Source organism: Chlorocebus sabaeus, chromosome 13 (assembly GCF_047675955.1).
Source record: "Chlorocebus sabaeus isolate Y175 chromosome 13, mChlSab1.0.hap1, whole genome shotgun sequence".
Classification (NCBI taxonomy): domain Eukaryota; kingdom Metazoa; phylum Chordata; class Mammalia; order Primates; family Cercopithecidae; genus Chlorocebus; species Chlorocebus sabaeus.
The window spans coordinates 67,552,252-67,574,596 of NC_132916.1; positions in this window are offsets into that span (position 1 = coordinate 67,552,252).

Below are 22,345 nucleotides of genomic sequence, written 5' to 3' on the forward strand. Positions count from 1 at the left end.
ACTTGTGGTGTATAATAGAGTTTTAATTAATTTCAACATTTTTTCCTAACATAGCATAATATTTACTCAAGAAAACCAAGTCAACAGATTAACTTCCCAAAGCTTGACTGTTCAAGAGCACAGGGGCCATATCTTACTCATCAAATTATATTTGATACACAGTTTCTACCCATAAACTTAGTAGCACTTAAAAGTAGATGATCCATAAATTAAATTGAATAAAGCTCAAGACAACTGTAACTTTATAAAACTATATGCCTCTATTTTACATAACAATTTTTAGAACTTTAAGATACTTTTAACAGTGAACTTGACAACAGAAGCTATGTTTCAGGATCACATTTATTGAGTGTCCAGCATGTCTTGCAGTGCTCCAAGTGCTTTACATTTACTACTTTATTTCTGGAAAGCAATTCTATGGGAAGGCACTAATTTTTTTATTTTACAGATGAGTAAACTAAATCAAGTTAACTTAGGGTATAGAGCTAGTTAGTGGTAGAGCAGTCATTTGAACGCAGGGTCTACGGCATCCACAGCATGTGTTCAGAACTACTCTACTACACTGTCCCCACTGACAATATGCCAGACACTGTCCTCAGACTTTAATTCATCTTCACAACAACCCTGGAAGCAGTAGAAAATCATCTTGGAGATTGAAAGTCGCCTTGATAATTCACTGGCACAAATTGGTATTCAGGAGAAAAACTAAGTAATCCAATTTAATTGTTTATAATAGTCCTTCTCCATGACCAAAATTATCACAAGTAGCACATCCATCACATTACAATTTTAAAAGTTGTTGGGAAAATAAAACTTAGAGCTACATTTTAATGTTAACACTTGAAGTTTAAATTTATAGACCATTTACCTCTTCTTGAACAGTATCTTGATATGTTTTCTGTGCAGTCTTGTACACTTCACATTGTTTTTTGTTTGTAATCTTGCAGTTATGACTCTATCTAGCATCCACTGAAATTTTGGTTTTTTTAAAACAATAAAAATCTGGTAGAAATGTTTTTTTCAGGACTTAAATTCTTGTTTCTTTTCTTGCTTTCATCTTATTTTATCATTTTTTTTTCTTTTGTAGTTTCCCTGTCTTGTTATTTGCTTTGTTTCCTGGTCAAATGATGTAGGACAGTATGCATAGCAATCTTCCAAAACTAGATGCTTAACAGCAGTTTTCTCAAAGTTGAGTCTGTGGACAATCCACATCATTATCTCCAGGGCTGGGGCTCCAAATCTACATTTTTCAGCAAGTTGCCAAAGTGAATTCTCTACATACTGGGATAAATCATAAGATTTTCAGTCTGCTGATTCCTGTAAGTCATTCTTCCATTGAAACCTTTTTCATTTAGCAGAGTGTATGTGCTAGTTTTATAAAAACATAAACTTCACTCTATAGACTTCAGCTGAGAGTGTCACACAATATGGGGCATTTTATGTACTAAATTTAAACCAAAGACTTTAACACACTTTATTATTTATTTCAATGTGTAGCAGCCAGGAAACACAACCAGAGAACAGAGAGTGGATCAAACCAGGCCTCCAAAGATAATGAATGGCTTAAGAAACGCACCCAACCTGTTTCATTTAAGTTGACCAAAGCAATAGATTTTTATTTTTGGTGTTTCAATTGCATATGAAACCCGACCATTTGGATCCCTCAATTAACCTTCATTATTAAAAACTACCTTATTGAACAACTAATGGCCGATGTTAGAGAAAAATGTTCAAATAAAACTTCATCAGAAGTTTTCATTTAATAGAAAGTATTTAGTTACTAACAATGCAAAAGATAAGCTAAAACTTAGAACGTGACTTTTTTGAGATGTCACTTGCTGAAATGTTTGATTATTGTCCATAAAACCTGACAGGAAATTCAGATTACTATATGTGGGTCTCTAAGACAGGCTAATATATTCAATTGTGTCACATCACCTACCTTCCTAACCTTCACACTTAGTGTTTGTTCTTCAACCTTATGGAGACACCCAATTCCTCAATTCCAGCAGTTCACCATCTTCCTCTTCCTCCTGCTCTGAGTTTCTTTCACTATTGTCTCTGAATCCCACTGTGAACCATTTCACCCTTTGTCTTGCCAGTATCCCAACTCATCTGACACCCTTGCCCTTCATACCCATCCTAAAAACCACTCAATTTGGTTCACTGGTTTTTCTGTTCCTGTGTAATCTAGAGGCTCTGAGAAAAAGTACCAATTTCACAGGCTGAGCTACTTCTGCAGAGCCCTCTGAATGTCGGCCTTCTTATTCCAGGATGCTCTGCTCAGCACTCTCTGCCATTTCCTCCAGAGACAATTCCAAGTGCTCCCCATTTTTGTCAATATTATCCAGTTTTTCCAGATAAATAAATTGGCCTTTCACTTCACAAAAAGAAAAAAAAATTAACAATGAATTTTTTTTCAAAGAAAATTATATTTGATGCACAGTTTCTACCCATAAACTTAGTAGTATACCTCCTCCTGCCCCAATCAGTCCTTTCTAGAGCTCAAAGCACTCTAGCTGCTCCAGGATTCTGCTCAATTATCATCTTTCCTTTATATCATCTACATTTCCCTCTCCAATGGCTCTACTTGGTCAGCACATATAAACAGGTTCACACTGATGCAGAAATGCTTTCTGGGTCCTATGTCTTATTCTATCATCTCACTCCTCCTACACACAGCCACGCTTTCTTGAAGTACAGAGTATGACTATATTGTTCTCTTCTCTACCTCCACAAACATAGTTCCAGATAGGCCCTCAATAGTTATTCTCATTGTTTCAATATTGATGCTGAAAATAGAGAAAGCCCAATAGAAAGGTGGAAAACACAGTTCAGCAGCCACTTTATAAAAAGAGAATATCCAAAAAAAAAAAAAAAATAGGAAAAGGGGCTCAACTTTGTTAACCACCAAAGAAATAAAAATTAAAACTACAAGGGTCCACCATTACATAGCCATCAGATGGCCAAAATGCAAAAGATGAAAATATCACAGCAGGTTGAGGACAGTTAGGACCCTCATGCATGTTAGAAGGGGCACAGATTGTCATACCTGCTTCAAAAAGGCACGTGGTAATAACTACTAAAGCGGAATTCATGCAAGCCCCATGATCCAGCGACTCCATCCCTAGGGCTGCACCTGCAGAGATGTACCATACTATTCATAGAAGCACTATTTGTAAGTGCCAAAACCAAAAGTAATCCAAGTTTATCAATGGTAGAATGAACGATTATAGCACATTCATAGGATGGAATTCAACACCGTAATGAGAATGGATGATTGTTACATGCGACAACATTAACAAATCTCACTGACGTACCATGGAGTGAAATAAGTCAGACACACACACGAAGCAGAGCACATGATTCCATATATATAAAGGACAAAAGCAGGCAAAAGTAATAGATACGGTGTTAAAAGTTAGGACCGCAGTTACCCTTGGGTTCTAACATAACTGGAAAAGGGCAAGAGATGTGCTCTTACAATGCAGATAATGTTCAAATGGTGAAAATCCATCAAACTGTCTACATCCTTTTCTGTATATATATTATATTACACAATTTTAAAATCTGGATATATTGATTCATCATTGAGCCACTTCTTATTCAAAACACTCTTGACTTCCTTTTCTGTCTCACTCTATAGATGCTAAGATTCTGAGGCCAGGGACTAATCCTTGTCTATCTCGGCTTCCCTACTTCCTATACAGAGCTTAGTACACACCTGCTCTCAACAAATGATTCTGGATGAGTGAACAAGCATGGCACCTCAGCCCCACCGATTTTGTTCTCTTTTATGCTCTTGATACTGAAGTCTGCATTTTCAGCCTCTTCCCTGGGCTCCAGGTCTTGATATCTGCCTATAGACACTGCAGTGATAACAATCTGCCCTTTATTTGGAACTGGCTTTGAGTCAGGAGCTTTACCTATCACAAACAACCTGCACATTAGTAATTATTATCCCCACTTTACAGACCAGGAAATCAAGGATCTCCAGAGGTTTACCTAAGAATGCACAGGTGAAGTACTTTGAAGAAGTAAAATTGAAACTCGGGTCTTTCTTATCCCAAAGCCAAGGATCTTTCCACAGACCACACATGACCACAGATACAACATATCTAAAATGTAGCTCACACAGGCCACGCGCAGTGGCTCACGCCTGTAATCCCAATATTTTGGGAGGCCAAGGCGGGCGAATCACCTGAAGTCAGGAGTTCAAGACCAGCCTGTCCAACATGGCAAACTCCGTCTCTACTAAAAATACAAAAATTAGCCAGGTGTAGTGGTGTGCACCTGTCCTCCCGGCTTACTCAAGAGGCTGAGGCAGGAGAATCACTTGAACTCAGGAGGTGGAGGTTGCAGTGAGGTCACACTACTGCACTCCAGCCTGGGCGACAGAGCAAAACTTCATCTGAATAAATAAATTAAAATTAAAATTAAAAATGAAATGTAGGTCACTACTTTTCTCAAAGGCCTGCTCATCTTCCTTATCCTGAGCAGTATCGTCACTACCCAACTTGTCACCCAAGCTGCAAGTCCTGGGAATTGCCTTCAATTTCCCTCACCCTTCACACTGACTCAGCCACTAAGTACTGTGTGCTAAGCTTGACAGTCCATCCTGTGCTTAGTATTCTAAATATTGCAGCATTAATTCAGGCTTTCATTTTTTTCTCTTGAATATTACTATAATTGTCTGCAAACCATGTCTCCCAAATCCAGGCTTGTCTTCCTCTGTATCATTCTTGTGATGCTGCTTGAGAGATCTTTGTAAAATGCTAATCGGAATATGTCCCCCCGTCTTGCCTACAGGACAGAGTTCAAACGTAGCAGCATGGCATACCCTCCTTGACCTGGTCGTGGCCAAGCTCTCCATATCCTTCCCTTGTGACTCGACTCCTCCTCCTCCCACCTTGTAATCCTGCCATGTGAAATGCACCTCACAAATGCACCTCTCTGTTTCCATGTCTCTGGATCCTTTTTTGCTAAGGCTTTATCTTCCTGGAATGCCCTTTCCCATGCTGTCTACCAGGCAAATTCCCACCCATCCTGCAAGAGGCAGCTCAAGCACTTAGTCCTCTGTCAAGCCTCTCAAGTAAAGCTGCTGCATTGCTTTCATGTCACAGCTAAGCTTTGTGCATCCTTCTCTTACAGCCCTTTCATAATGTATTGCTGTTTTTACAGACTGCAGCCTTCAGTTCTAGACCATTAGCTCCTCGGGGACACATGTCTGCTTTTTATTGCATGCTCAGACCCACATGCAATAGTCAACAATACTTGAACAAGTGAATTAGTAAATGAAACCAATTGTATGTGTACATATAATCTTAGTTGCAAATAATTTATTTTTAAAAGCAAATCCCAAGAGAATGATCCAGGCAGAAACAATGAGGCAAGAATAGGTCATTTATCTTTGTAAACTCTAGGAGAGTGCAGCTCAAAGTGTAAGGCTGAAAACAACATTTAGCTGTTGTGTGTCCGCAGGAACATAGCATCCTCCTCTCCCAGGCCACTCGTCAATAATTTCCTCCTGCCACCACCGCAGCCATCTCTGATCCTGGGCAAGGGTTAAGTTCAGGGGTGAAAGGAAAAGGGTGAAGATCTGTATTGAATAGACTATCTCCTGGATCCCTAGTCTCTGAATCGAGTGGAGAGAATCACTGATACGCAACCTCAAGTTTTCGGTGAAATAAAAATGGTCTAAACCTTAATAGAGATGATTCTCATTGCTAACCAGGATAGAGCAGAATATTCCATTTATCTCCTGGATTGGCTAAAGTGGAACAGAGCAAAAATAAACATTCTTCAGATTGTGCTTTCACTTCTAAGATGCACGACAGGAACGTGGGCATATCAATGGTCAAGTGGTGATACTGTTAGTTCTGAATGAAGAAACTAAGCAAAGGACTGGTGGAATTGACAAAGATGAGTATGGCTGCAAAGCACAGTGAGAGAAGAAACTTGACATCTGAGAGTTGAGTGAGGAGCTGAGAAACTCTAGGCAGGAATACCCACTTCGCCAATCACTCCACGCCACCTCGCCAGCCCGGGCCACACGGTACTTAAGTACAAGGCGGGACATCAGATGACCTACCAAAAGCACTCCTTGCACAGAGGAGAAAGCTGACTATGGCTCTCGCCAGCCCCTACTCTACATGAAGGCTACAATTAAACAGCTCTCCCTGGAATAAGGCTGTGGAAAGAAGCAGCCAAGTGCCCCCCTGAGACACACAGAAAAGCAATAACTATGTTGACATTCCAAGAAGAGAGAGGGAGAAGAGCATTTCTCTTGCAGTCACATTCTTTAATTGCCTCTTCTGGCTTCCTTTCTGGAGAGAGAAGGGAGGTGGATGGCGGCTGGATCATGTAAAAGACCAGAGTGCAGCTGATGTGAACTTCTATCAGGCCTCCTTGCACAAAGACCTTATTATAATACACACATAAAAATGCATGGGCAAGTCTTGGAGGGTTGGGGTTTTTCCCCCCAAACTCACTCCCAGCCCCGTGCTTTGAATGCAGTTGTGTATACACACCCTCTGACAGAATAGGTTCTTCGTGTTGCCATGGAGCTGAAACCTCTGTAGTTTAGATGGAAGGATCACAGTGCTTTTATGCTTTTAACAGCAGAGGTAAGAATCACTGCATAATATTAACTCCACTTTTATTTCAGATTTTCAGTTGCTCATCTTCATATTCTGCGTGAACTCTATTTAATTTTTTTACTTACTCCATGTAAAATTACCTCATAGAAGCTGCTAGCAAGCTGATTCTTATCTTTGTAAATCAATATGTCAAAACTTAAGTGCATGCATGATGTGTGAGTTTTCCCCACCCCTGCCCTTTCTAACAGAGAGAGTTTGTGACCTTATCACATCTAGGGAAGTTTATGAGAAATGCAAAGTGCAAATCAATCCATAGCTAATAAATATGCTACAAAACACATAAAACGTCGCATAACCAGTACCTATTTTTTCTGATAGATAAACCTAAAGATTATTTATATTCTGATTATTATTTTTCAAATAGGTTTCAAGAATCAAAATCATATCCAGAACACTTTCGCAAACATAGATATGCTTCTGCAAGTTCCTCTCAGATCTTGTTTCAAAACTTAGCTATTACCCTATTGTTTGGAAATCAAATAAAATAATCTAATGAAAGAAAAACAAAGTAATTCCTAGCACAACCTCAATGTCTATGCTGCTCCTCCTTTTCAGATTTTGTATCTCCTAAGAAATCAGTGATTTGACTTCTGCAAAATCAAATGCAAAGGAGTTAAATAGAACAATTTTGATTTCCTACCTGGAAATATGATTTTGGTCCTAGTCACACATTCTCATAATCTTGAGCCTCAGTGTCTCAGGTAAATTCGCCAATCTGCCGACAAGAAGTTTTGTATTATGACTTCTCCTCCCACAGTGCATGCATTACAACTTGACTAGGAAAATGACCTTCATCTTAACCAGAACAGCAAAACTGAATCCATTGGTTTGAAAACTGAGAGTGCAAATATGTGGAGGAGGGAGAGGCAAAAAAAGGTGGATAAGATGTTGCACTAAGCTACACACAATATTAGTGCTAGAGTGCTCTGTAAAATGAAATCTTAAGAATTAGAAAATAGTTTATGAGGAATAAAATACTGATGGCACTAGATGATAACCCAAATAATAAAATAAATATCCATGAATCCATACCAAAGTCAATCAATCAATCAATAAAATATGTAGCTATTTCCTCCCTTCAAAGATAAAGCTTAATTCTTCTCCAGTTAGGTGTGGGCTGACTTTCAAAGAATAGAAAATAGAAAGAGAAAAGCAGTAACTTTACAGTGAAAAAACGTGGCAGAGTCTACCGTAACCAAGTGATTAAGGTTAACATCACCAGTGATAAGGCATGTTGATGTGACACAATTCCCAACAAAATGTGATGAGATGGGAACTTTGCCTTGTGGTATTTTGCCCCCAAATCCATAACTCCAGATCACAAAATTCCTGGTCCATACTCTTCCAAAATGTCAATTCCATCTGAAACAAGTAGACTGTGCCATGGTACTATCACATTGTATCTTGTGTCATATTAAATATTTTTAAGTGAGTAGCTAATTAATACCAAATAAACTTCTCAAGCAAACCAAACTATTCTTTAAAACAGTTAACCAACCACTCAGAACAGCCTTTTTAAGATAGTAATATTATTTAGATAAGAATTTTTCTTCTTCTGTTTTGAAGCTTTCAGAACACCTCAGTATGACATCTTCAAATGTTGTACACTTCAGCTAAAGACAGTGCGTATATTTCCACTATGACTAGCAACAATGGTGCTTGTATTGATCATTCTGGCAGCTATTTAAATAGGCTTGTTCTCTCCCTATCTCAATGGCCTCACAATGCTAATACTACAATGCTCAGGACCTTCTGAGCACCCTAGCCACATGCCCCTTACTGCTTGTGGACAGGCATTCCCCAGCCTCTTGGCTGGGTGACAGCAACCACAGCAGCCCACAAGACGGGTGGAGAACCAATGAGTAAAATGATAAACATTTGTGATGAAACAGGATGTTAGAGACGGGGGGTGAGGAGACAAAATATCTCAACATTGAACTACTAATGCTACTTTGGAACTCCTAACAGTGTTCCCTTGTTGTAAAACTAGAAGCAGTAAACAGATATTTTCTCTGGTGTTTTCTCCTTTATTATAAATAATTTCAGAATTACTGCTATACAACACACCATTACCCAGGCACAGAAGTTAAGACTTTGAGCTAACTGAACCACAAGCACTATACCCCCATAAATATTGTAAATGTTCACTGGAGACACTTAAACAATTATGTGAAAATAAAATGTTTTCTGGACAGAGAACACATTTTCAATAGTTTAGCCCTTGCTGCTGATTGAATGTACACTTTAAACCACCATTTCCCCTCTTATCTATGCCAGTTAGTAACAACAACAATAATCACTTGCAAGCCCAGGAACTTTCCGGTCAAGTATAAATTTAAGAAATTCTGAAATAAACATAGTACTTCACTTACACAGTGTCCTAGACTCAGACTTCACTTTGATTGACTCTCAATATGTAAGTAAATATCTCTTAAGCTGAAATTCTACTGAAACTATTCCCTGATTTCTGTACTTGGAGTACAATCATTTTGTTTTAATTGCTATGTATTGAAGAATCCACAAAATATTAATGTTATAATTATGTTATAACATTAATGTATCATGAACTCCTGCTCAACCCCATAAATTAATGCACCAGTACATATATGCATATATACCAGTACTATATTGCAGAAAAAAATGGTTGAGGTGGTTCCCATTACTTCACACACTGATTCTGATATCAAGGTTAAAAAACAAAACAAAACAAAAATGTGAAATCGCCACTATGGTGGTGCTCTCTTGGACTCCTTTTTAAAGAGGGTTATCAATAAGGATGTCTTCTTAGAGTCTATGATACTCATCTCTCTCATCCATTTCACTCTTGCTTTATTGCTAATGATTGCACCAAAACAAAGTAAATGATTGCACCAAAATAAAGTTTAAAAAAATTCCATCTTAGTAGCAATTTGATATTTTAAATAAATCTCTGAAAACCTTTTCCACCTGAAGTGTCCTAACAGTGACAGATCATTTTGCAGTATATACAAGGAGATGGAACACAGCTATACACTAAGGAATATGGATGAGGCAGGAAGTGACTGAGATGTAGCAAGCTCACTTACTTCAGACTAAACACAAAACTTCATAGCAATATTAAACCCAAACTTCTAGTCATTTTTAGACTTGAAAACCCAATTCGATCTGTCTGAATTTCAACTCGTATTTGACAAGTACCTCCAAATGAAAAAGTGGGAAATTACAAAGATGAATTTGAGGACACACATTCTACTTTTGTTCTCCACTTGTTACATTTATCATCCCCAAATATTATTTACCCATCTCTTTTATGCATTTATCTTTAAAAGTCATTTCTGGAAAACTTAGTAATTAACATTTTGAAAACAATGCTAGAGTAAAAAGGTTACAGCATCATATATATTTCCTTTAAGAATGTGTTAGATATCGCCCTTCAAAGCTGTTGTTCGTGTTGAACAACAGGACATCAAACTTGAAAAGGCAAAAGTAAGCCTATGAGAAAACGCACTAGGTGCAGTATCAAAGATGAAAGTGACATTTCATTCCAAGCACTACTGCACACACGCAACTGATAAATTTCCTACTAGTACACTCAAGTCTAAATCATAACTCAATATGGATATTAGCCCATACTCTTTCTGAATGAAAATAAGGCAACCCAATGAAACTGATGACATGCAAAAAAAGATAAACAGCCCTTTTTACCCTTCAAAAGAACAAAAGAACACGAGAATATTTCTATCAATACTGATATTTTAAAGCATAACACCATAACCTATATTACTCTGCAAGATCAGTTTATTATCCATTTGTTTTCATTTATCCCGAAGATCATTCTTAAGTCTTTCTACTTGTATCAGTTCAATTTGTTGTCTTCACACTATTATTATCAGTTAAGTAACCCTGGGTAAACTGCGGTTTTCATATCTATTGACCTGGGACAACATAGGCTGATATGCCATTAGCATAAGCTTGTCCTAACAAGTATGACTCCTCTCCTTTTATGATTTGTTATAACCAACTTAATTCCATTTTCTTAACTATCTTGATGATTTTGGTTACCCATTTACCTTATAATATTTTTGATATTACAATTTATCTTTTAAAACTAAGGGAAAACAACCTTTCATTCACTTTTTAAATTCTTCCTCTACTGTATGAAATACTGGAAGATATATTGAATTCCCATCTCTAAATTAAAGTTAAGAAAGATACTGCTCAACCATCTACCAATAAACTATTTACCAGATAACTTAGGTTATTTAAAAATAATTATAATATCAATTAAACCAATATAAAGAAAATCTTGAAATGCACTATAAATTCCAAAAGTGCATCCTGTTTATACCATAAAATCTGAGCCTCAGAAGAAGAAAACCAACAAGGCATGATTTAGGTAATCAATACGGGGGCCTGCTAAAATGATTTCTGCAAACGACCAATGAGTTGAGATCACATTTAAAAATGTACTATTACTTACAGTTTAAAAACAAGACACTGGAAAGTAGTGTTATAAATGCTCAAAAGCTCGTGGAAAAAAAATAATTTCCAAACATGGAGTGTTTTTCAAATGTTTAATAAATATAAGTGTTTTTGTTTTTAAAACTGAGGTTAAATACAATTATTAATTTACTAGCCAGATTCACTGTACTCAGAAATTTCTGAATGTAGTTTTCATTTGCTGTCTAAACCATCAATCTGTAAGTCTACATTTAATCTGAAAAAATTATATGACATATTAGATCCTTTAACTACTAATGGTTCAAACTGTTAATTCCCCCCACCTTGGTCATGGTTTTAGAATATACAAGTCCATAAGAATCCAAGCCACTTGACAGTAGACCAAGAAGCAACATAAAAAATGATAATCAGTCCAGGCGCGTTGGCTCACGCCTATAATCCTAGCACTTTGGGAGGCCAAAGGGGGCGGATTACTGGAAGTCAGGAGTTCGAGACCAGCCTGGTCAAAATGGCAAAACCCCATCTCTGCTAAAAATACAAAAATTAGCTGGGCGTGGTGGCACATGCCTGTAATCCCAGCTACTTGGGAGGCTGAGGCAGGAGAATTGCTTCAACCTGGGAGGCAGAGGTTGCAGTAAGCTGAGATAGCACCACTGCACTCCAGCCTGGGTGACAGAGTAAGACTCTGTCCCCCCAAAAATTAACAATAATAATAATCAGATAACTACACTATTTTTATCACTGTAACTTTTAAATAATTTTGAAGGCATTCATGAAAAACTAATCAGAAACAGATAATCTAGATTAGATAAAGCTAAAATCATTAATTGCATAAAATAACAAAATAATAATTAAATCACATTGAGAAATAGTAGAACCAAGTAGATATAAGGTAACAAAAATTAATATTTAAAATAAATAAAAAGCTCATAGAAACTTTTCAAAAAATAACCAAGAAATAAATTAGAAAAGATACGCCAAGTCAATCCAGACAAAGAAATGTAATTAATAAAGATATCTCATTAATTATTATTAAAATGCAAACCAAAACAACAATGCAGCCAGAATTTTTACTTGGGCACAATCATGATAAAAATGGAAAGCAATTTGAAAATGGGGACCATGTATGATAAAAAATATTTATACCCTTTGAAAAACAACCCCAAAAGAAAAAAATAATGAACATTCAGGAATAAGGGGATTTTTAGAAAACTGTGATCATTAAATTAGATTAAAATCTGCAGCCATTAAAATTAGAATATGGTAATTTGCAAAATGAAAGTGTTTATAAAAATGGTTTTGAAAGTAAGGATTGTATCAATATCATGATTATAACTATTTCAAGTGTATGAATGTGGGCAAAGATCAAAGACTATTCAAGGAAAAATTTTAAAAATCAAGTTGATACATTGTAAAAGCCTATGAGATAGTTATGAGATAGTTATGCATCTTTTCTTTATTGGTGATATAATATTGCTTGTGTGATAAATTAAAAACTTGACAAGAACAAATAAATTACAGAATCCAGTCAGTTCCAAAATTAAATCTCCCAAATGCATCAACCAGTACCTATGAAAAAACAATGACTATTCCACAGGAGAGTTCACCAATGGCCAGATCTCTGTAACCAAAGCAAGACCTATATCCTACATGAAATGAAACTGTGAATGGTCCATAGCATATCCATACTCTTTAAGCTATTGATCCATGCCCAAGTGCTTACAAAGTTTACTACCTAGCATGTGATGTTAGATTGTTCATTTTTATCCTTGTGATTGTACTACATCCATTATTTCTATGGGAGTTCAGTATACACTACCAAATCACGTTGTTTGAATACAGGCAGTTCTCAACTTACAAACACCTGACAAAAACCAAAAATAAAACCAGCTGCTGCTGTCCCCGGGTTGTCGCCTTCTAACACTACCAGTAGTCTTACTGTTACCCCTAGAGAGTCTCAGCTGTTGTGAAGAAATCTAAAACTTTTTAGAGAATTTGGGGAGAGAAAGGGTCAAAGCAATAAAATAGCACCAGATACTGAATATACACAAAGCACACAAAGTCATTGCTTACCCTCAGTCGTACTCGATAAAGGTTTGATGAATGAATGAATAAATTTCCTTTTCACCTCTGTAATTTGAGCCCCATTACTTTGTCTCTACCCTACTCCAGCAGCCTGTTAACAAGCCTCCTTTTGGGGCTCTTGATTCATAGAGCTGGAGCTCAAGAAGGGAGTGAAACCTCATAAACAAACAGCTGTGATCAACAGGCTGTCCACTGGGCAATTCAACAGAGAGGACCTGCACACAGGACCAATCCAAAAAGGTCTGTTCTTGTGACCTCCCCTAGAGCACCGGTTTGATGTATTACTCCAACTGTACTTTGATGGCCTTAAAGAAGCAGAACCACTTTAAACACATCTGAAGTCTAATAACTTTTCAATTCATTTCACCCCATGTATTTCTAACTAATCATTCGTCTTCTGAAATTTCAAGCCACTCCATTACTCAAAAATCTTCCTCAGCTCTCTCTTACCAACTGAATTACAGAAAATCAAAGAAACTGAAACTCTGAGAGGTGTGAAAGGACTTTTAGCACAACAACCTAAAGAAGAGGGCAAAACAACTTCACTCTTTCATTCAAGTTCCATCACAACATGGTTCAGGCTATCCTACTTATGATTCGCAGATCTTAACCCTGTACATTTCCTGTCTCCTGACTTTCACTAATGCCACCATTTATATCATACTTTATTTGAATGGTGCCCTCATGATTTTGCAAAATCCAACTCTTGGGCAGCCATATGTGGTGTTCCTACTTTCACTTGTAACATTATGTCCATTTTCCAACCCATCTCTGCCTCTAAAGATGCTAACCAATCCTCAAGGTCCACATCTTCCAGAAAAACCTTTCCTGGTTCCTGCAACTGGTCTTTTTCTCTGAACTTTCATTTCATCTGGTTTATGCCTCTTTTTTGTATATTCTGTCTTTTCTAGTAAAATGAGTTAGTCATGCATGCTATTAACAATATTAGATTGCATTCTCTCTGAGAACATGATCTAGGGTTCACATTTATTTCTATATAGTTTCTAGCCCATTGCCAAAATCAGAACAGGTACTCAAATAATTGTTGGCTGCAACTTTTGATTGGTAAGAAAATACAGATGACTTAGGAACTAGAAAAGTTTAAAGGAGTGGTTTAGACTGAAATGGACTATAGCAATCAAAGACCAAGGACTAAATTTTGATAACTTGGTGTCTTCAGGTTGAGTGGGTTGAGAAGAGTGCTAAGTGGTAGGATATCACTGTCAAAAACACACTTTTCCCTATTTCAAAATTTTGCCTAAGATCAAATACGTACCTATGGAAAAAGACTTCCTCTCATCTTTTCCTCCACTCTGTAAGATACCATCTCGCAAAAAAAAAAAAAAAAAAAAACAAACCCCGAATTCTATACAACAAATTAAAAACACAGTTTTGAAACAAAGTGCAAAGGAACCAAGCATAATTTAACCTGTTTTATAGAATATCAAAAATAACTTTCCTTTTTTAGTTAAGAATAGTCTACTAAAGGGCAGATTTCAACGATACAAATCTGAAACACTTGAAGAGCAGGTATATCATTTTAGAGGTATCTAAATGTTATTTTCTCTACTATATGGAGCCTGTGTGTCTGCCTAACACATAACATTCATTTTCTTAATTAGTATGCATGCTGAAATATCTATTTTAATAAATATATTGTGATCCAAGGAAATCCTTATGATCTATTAAAGGACAATTAACTATAAAAGCATTAGTTGTACAGAAAGAGATAGCTTCAAATTGGTATACATAGATTTCTATTATCTATAGACAAAAATCTATCTGAATATTTTTCAAGACCTTAAAAGATGCTGTGTTTACATAGTAATGGAATAGTATACATTGGCAGATGATTCAAAATATTTTCATATATATCTATATATATGAGTATTTATAAACCTGAAAATTAAATCCCATGATTTTAAGACAATTTAAATATAAAGTAGGCAGGGGAGAGTACAACAATGTTAGAGAGGAGATCACTGAGGAATGAATGAATGTATGTTAAGTATGTTTAATAAGCCTTTATACACCAACATTTTTTGAGATTACATATACCTAAAATGCAAAAAAAATTGCCTCTGTTTTTAATCAGAAATGTCTCAGGGTCATTATCATAAACACAGGTCACCATAGCAAACCTACTCATTCAATTATTTTCATTTACTAGGAAAATACTTATGGAGCCTCTTCTATGAGTCAAGTACAACATTAAGTCCTGGGGATAACAGTATCATATGGGGCAGGCATGGTCTCAGCCCTAGTAGAACTTAGATTCTGAGTAGAAAGATCAACAAATAGCTACTGTAAATTGGGGGAAACACAGTAATAGCTTCTGAAGCTACTGAGATGCTTACATTTGCTTACCCCTGCACTCTTGTTTCCTCCAGTGGCCTATATTTTGATCTTTAAGATCTTGCCTCTGATTTTTATAGTTTATCTGTTTCCTTCTTCACTTTCAGGCTGTCAGTGATTACATTTGCAGTCAATATGTGATCCTTTACCAGTGACAATATTTGACTTCCATATACTGCTCTTAATCTCTAGCCAATCAGATCATCAAACCTATTAAAACTGAACCTAAAATAAGGACAAACTCTGAGTGGAGGCTGAATAGGTATTTTCTACCATTGCAGTTTGATAAAATCATTTTATGGGTTATCTGTTTCCTTCTGATGAGATATTTCTATTACACAACTGACCCTGCCACCCATTTAAGAAGGTAATTAAAGAAATGTTTTACCAACAAAATGTCCCACTCTTCTCTCAGTCTCTTCTAAAATAAATAAAACAGGCCGAGCAGAGTGGCTTATGCCTGTAACCCCAGCACTCTGGGAGGCCAAGGCGGGCAGATCACGAGGTCAAGAAATTGAGACCATCCTGGCCAACGTGGTGAAACCCCGTCTCTACTAAAAAATACAAAAATTAGCTGGGTATGGTGTCGCACGCCTGTAGTTCCAGCTATTCGAGAGACTGAGGCAGGAGAATTGCTTGAACCCGTGAAGCAGAGGTGGCAGTGAGCCAAGATCGTGCCACTGCACTCCAGTCTGATGACACAGCGAGACTCCGTCTCAAGAAATAAAAATAAAAATAAAATAAACAAAACAAAACAACAACAACAACAAAAACCTACACTTCTGCTTAGAAGCAAGATCCCTACTGCCAGAAAAGCCTTCTTTAAGTACAATCTGTAGAGATGGTATCTTAATATATAAACCACTGTTTCTCAAAGACTAGTTCTCAGATCAGCAGCAGCAGAATTACCTAATTTGCCTCTTAAAATTCAGATTCCCTAGGCCTCACCTCAGACCTAGTGAATCACATGCGTAGAGCATGGAGGCCTGAATTTTTTAAGGCTCCTTGAAAGACCGTTGTGCATGATACAGCTTGAATCCACTGATATAAATAACCAAAGACTACACACTGAAAATGTCAGTCTGAGCCCTAAAGACTCAAGTCCTCTATTTTACTACCAGTCTGCAAAATTTAATGAATGCCACCCTCTGCAATGCACTGGATAAAATTAAGTTTAAGAAGTTCAAGACAATCAAGTTTAAAGGCCACCTATACCCAGGGAGTTTCCACTTTAATATGGAAGACAAAGCACAAACACATGAAAAAAAAAAAAAGAAAAAACTTAAAAATAAGCACAAGCAACATTTCAGGGGAGTCTAGTGGATACAGGATAAACCTACTGAGGGGGCAGAGCCTAGGACTGAGCAGAATACAGTTGGGATTCAGAAAGGAAGAATTCTAAAACAATTTTGGGGCAGAATTTAAACGTAGCAATTTTCAAGTGGGTCTCTAAAAAGGTGTGATGATTGCCATAGCGCATTTAAGATCAAGGAGAAAATATGTACAATCATATCTCTTGGTACCATAGTCAACACAGAAAGAGAAATGCCCTACAGGCTTATTAAAAAGATGAGATACTGGTTTGGGAAAATCTCCCTGAAAAGAAGCTTTTACAAACATATATTATCTTTTGAGGCAGACAGAGAAGGTATTGTTATCACCAGATTTACAGATGAGGAAACTAAGAATCATCTGAGACCCTTTTTTGCAGGGTTCTTACTGTAGGGCAGAAATGGTCCTTTCCTTCCATCAGGGACTCTGCTCAGCCTGACACTGCTCCCAGCAGAAGGATCATTAATTCACTGTCTCAGAAATGAGACAACAAGTCATTCAAAAACATATTTCTCCCTCTGTTCAATTCAAGAAACAAACAGGGGAAGTATGTGTCAGTGTTTGTGTGTCTGTGATGCATATGCGTGCATGCATGTAGATCTATGCATGAGTCTGTGTGTAGAGGGTATCACTGACTAATTTAACTTACCGCTCATTGTTTCATAATTAATGAGTTACTTACTGTATTTTAGTGTCTAATGGATGTTTCAATACTAGTACTTATGGCTAACGATACTGAAAAGCAAAATCCGGTCAAAGTCTCTGACTTTGTGATTTGATTTGTGATCAAGACAATTATCTGAAATCCCCATACTGGGTTAGTGACAGTAGGTTTCCTCTGGCTGTGCTATCCAATATGGTAGGCACTAGTCATATGTGGCTGCTTAGGTTTAAATATAAAATTAACATTAAATAAAATTTAAAAATTAGTTCCTTAGTTGCACTGCCACATTTCAAGTACCCCAAAGTCACTTGTGGTTAATGGCTACCATATTGGCCAATGCAATTCAACGGGAGAGTACTGCTCCAGAGTGTCACTCTGAAAAGACAACTTCAGACCTTAGTGTATACAACCATTGCTATTTACATCTAGTTCCAAACACATGCTAACAACAGTGATCAAACTTTTGTCCCTCCCACTAAGTCTTCTCAAGCCCCTCTAGCAGAATTCACATCTTTCTCCTCAGAAATCCCTTCCCCCTTCTCCTCATCACACCTCTCTTTTCACGGTTGTTTTCATCCTGGCTTGATAGCTACGAGTACATCCATATTCTCTACAGTCAGCTTCTCAAGGCCAGTGGGTCATGTTCAGTTACCAGTAATGGTCCATGGCCTTTTAGGAACCGCATCGCACAGCACGAGGCAAGTGGTGGGCAAACAAGCATTACTGCCTGAGCTCCGCCTCCTATCAGATCAGCTGCAGCATTAGATTATCATAGGAGTGCGAACCCGACTGTGAACCGTGCATGCTTGGAATCTAGGTTGTATGCTCCCTATGAGAATCTAATGTCTGATGATCTGAGGTGAAACAGTTTCATCCCGAAACCATCCACCATCCCCACACCATGGAAGAATTCTCCTCCATGAAACTGGTTCCTGGTGCCAAAAAGGTTGGGGACTGCGAGTTTAAAGAATGGTAAGGTTTTGTGATCATTCCTACAAGGTAGATACTTAGATGGAATTACTGCTTGTGCTGCACATTTATAAGAAGAAAAAAAAATCAAATGATTTTAGAAGTGGGTATGAAAATGTACTTAGCAGACATAAATCAGAAAAGCACTGGGCTGTATTGGAGGTATTGTTAGCCCCAATTTACAGACGAGGAGACTAAGACTGTCATCATCCAGCACACAGAGGATGGCCCCTTACCACAGCAGGGAGACAAAACCAGGACTCATGGTGACCTATGGGAACCAAACAGCTTAGCTTAGGATGAGCTTGTCAAAAAGTTTTATCAATTCAATTCTTACTCATGCTGTTACAACATCTTCAAAAACTCAAGCCTTGGGAGGCTAATGAGAACTTCTACTTTCACTCTGACAACGACTTCTGAAACACGAAAAACGTACATTTCCTTCATGCTATCATTTGGATAGTTTCAAAGAATCTGAAGTATGAACAAACTTATAAACCAGTTTGAAGGGGAAAACCCATGGATCAGGACACACTGGCTGTCCCCATGAAGACAGAAAATATTAAAAAGGATTGAAGAGTTATCACACTGGTACTTCACCGCTCACTGCTTTCTTTTGCCAACTTCAATGCCATACTTAACTAAGTATCTAATTGCCATACTTTACTAAGTTTCTAGGCACTTTCCCACAAGCCTTGGAAGAAAGAGGTGTCTACAGGGCCACCATAGACCAGAGGAAAGGTAAAACACAGGAAATGAAACCAAGTAACACGGTGAGAGCACAACTGATGACAATCACAGAGAGCACAGTCAACTGCAGGGGGTGCTGAATGTGGCCTTTGGAGGAAGTGAAACTTAGAACAGGGCCAAAGATGCATCACTTTCCACAAGAAAAGTCACCCACTCTTGCCCCATCCTCACCTCCACCCCATCTCGTGGCTCACCATTGTGGCATTTCTTCATTGTCAACATTCCAGATTGATAAAAAGTAGTAAACTAACAGACTGGCCCAGCAAAGTCTCTGATCAGCCAGATCAGCAAGTTGCACGTTTGCACGTTGTCTCTCCCACCACAGTGTACGCCAAAACTCAGTCAAGTTAGAGCCCTGAAACATTATCAGGCTCTCAGTACATGGAAAAAAAAAAAAAAAAAGAGTGCCAGAGATGTGCTCTGAGATTGCAGTCATAGTACTGGGGATGGACTCTGGCACCAGCCCCTTGAAGCAGAATCTGAGCTGCACTGTGTATCCGTAGGTAACCTTGGGCAAGCAACAGACCCTTCTTGGTGCCTCCGTTTTCTCACATGTCAGCCACAGTTAATCATGTGCCATCAAATTTAAGTGGTCTACCAATTCTAAGACATATGCTTTTTTTTCATATTTTAACATTTTTGAAATCAGAATGTGTCTTACTATGGATGGCATCTTTCAAAAAATTGGAATATTTGTTTTTCTTTCTTAGAGGTACATCAAATGCCATCTTGCAACCGATGATACCTTAGAGTTTATGAAATTTGAAGCCTACTTTATAAAGTATCGATAAAGATTAAATTAGTTAATTTAGGCCAAGTATTTAGAATAGTGGTTGGTCTTGAGTAAGCTGCTCAGTAATTATTAGTTACTATTACATTTATGACTCTGAAAATGGGCAGAGTCACAAGAGACAACCAACATACTTTCATTCATAAACTGTGTGTTAAAATGATGGCCGATGCAGAAGTGTTGCAGGGAGAGGTTAAATGACTATTCAGAATCTGATGTATCCTCAGCCCTTGGCAAACAGTAGTTGGTACATAATAAATAATTGTTAACTAAATAAACTGAATGCACAATCCAGCCTTACTTGTGCCAAAAGGCTCTTCATCAAATACAAATATCTAATATTCTTTCCACACAAAGGGAAACCAGCAAGAACATGGTTCTTTTATGCTAAGTGACAAAGAGCAGATTCCTACTTTTTGAAGGCCGTGAATACTTTTCCAGATCAAGACGTCATGCAGGTTTTCTTCTCTGGTAATGCCCTTTCCACCTCAACTTTCCTCAAATGTAAATCCTGAGCCCCTTCTTTTAAGGCCCAATTCAAATCTCATCTCCTCTAAGAATTGTTTTTCCCAATATTTCTCCCCCGTTTAATCTTCTTTCTATTCCTACTCCTTGCATTTATCTCAGCTACCATAAACACTTGATTTGAACCTCATTGGACACAATAATATTAAAAATATTAATAATAAAAGATACATTGAAGTTCTAACTCCAGTACCTCAGAACACACCCTTGTTTGGAAATAAGGTCCTTGCAGATGTAATTAGTTAGGATGACATCACACTGTAGTAGGGTGGGCCCCTTATCCAACATGACACAAATGGTGAATACTACGTGAAGACTGAGGCAGAGACTAGAGTAATGAGGAGCCCAGGAAAAACAAGGATTGCAAACCATGACCAGAAGCTGGGAGAGAGGCAAAGAACAGATTTCCCCTTACAGCCCTCAAAAGAGCTAACCCTGTTGACACCTTGGCTTTACACTTGCAGCCTTCACAACTGTGAGACAATAGATGTCTTTTGTTTTCAGCCACCAGCATGTGGGACTTTATCACAGCAGCCCTGGCAAAATCGCTACTGTATCTCTCCTCACATAGATGCTATGACACTGGACTCTCTTTTATTATGGACCTCTATCTAGCCTTTCTTAATCTTGGTTGCATCACTCCCTTGAATCAGGCCTGTAAAAGTTAGGGTTTCTCTAGAGTCAGCCCCACATCCTCTTTTCGTCTCTGTTCTCTTTACACCCTCTCATCCACTCCAACTCAGACACCATCTATACATTGATGACACCCACTTCCATATCCAGACCACCCCCTCCTCCAGACTCCTATGATCAACTGAATACTTGGCATCTCCATTTAGATAATTCAAAGCCACTTTAAACTCAACAAATCCAGAAACAAAAATCACCACTCTCTTAAACCTGGCTTTCCCCTTAGTGAGCCCCATCCCAATAAATTGCGCCTCTGCCCATTCAGGCGCACAGGCCACACACTTAGGACTCATTCCAGGCTATTTCCTCTCCTTCACTCTCTACATCTACTATCAAGCCCTATCTATTTCTCCTCCTGGAAATCTCTCAAATCTCACCAATCTTTCTCCGTTCTCCACCTCTACCTCTTTAATTCACTGTAGTGGATTAATTCAGTGTAGTCATCTACTCCCTGGTTTACTGCAATGATCTCTTGAGTAGTTCTAGATCCAATCTTGCCACCCTCCAATTTGTTCACCATGCAAAGCTCTACTACATAGTCCAAGTAAATTTCAAAATGCAAATCTAATCTTTTTATCCCCATGTCTGAACAACTTCTATGGGTTTCCATTCAAGTTGGGATGAAGACCAAAATCCTAAACTGAGTTTATAAGGTTCTGTGTGGACTGAGCCTTGCGCAGCTCCCTTGTTCTTGGTGCTCCAGCCACAGCAGTGTTCCTTTACGCCTTTGATTAGAACCATGATCCCACTAATCACAGAGCCTGTGCCCTAGCTGTTCCCTCCACCTGGAGAATCCCTCAACCCCTTCACTTATTTAATGCTCCCCATTAGTCAATCTGGGCTCAAGACGCCTGCTTCTCAGAAAAATCTTTCCCTGACTTCATTAAAGAGATGAAGCTCTCCTGTTCTCCTCTCTCCTGGCACCTTAAAAGCATAATTTATAAGAGTAGGAAAGAAGTTATCAACTAATTTATAATTCTGCATCGTATGATTGTCAGATTAATACGGATTAGGGTCCTCCAATGAGGACTGAAACTCTTTGTTTCTGCTGTATCCCCAGCTCTCAGATCAGCGCCCAGCACATAA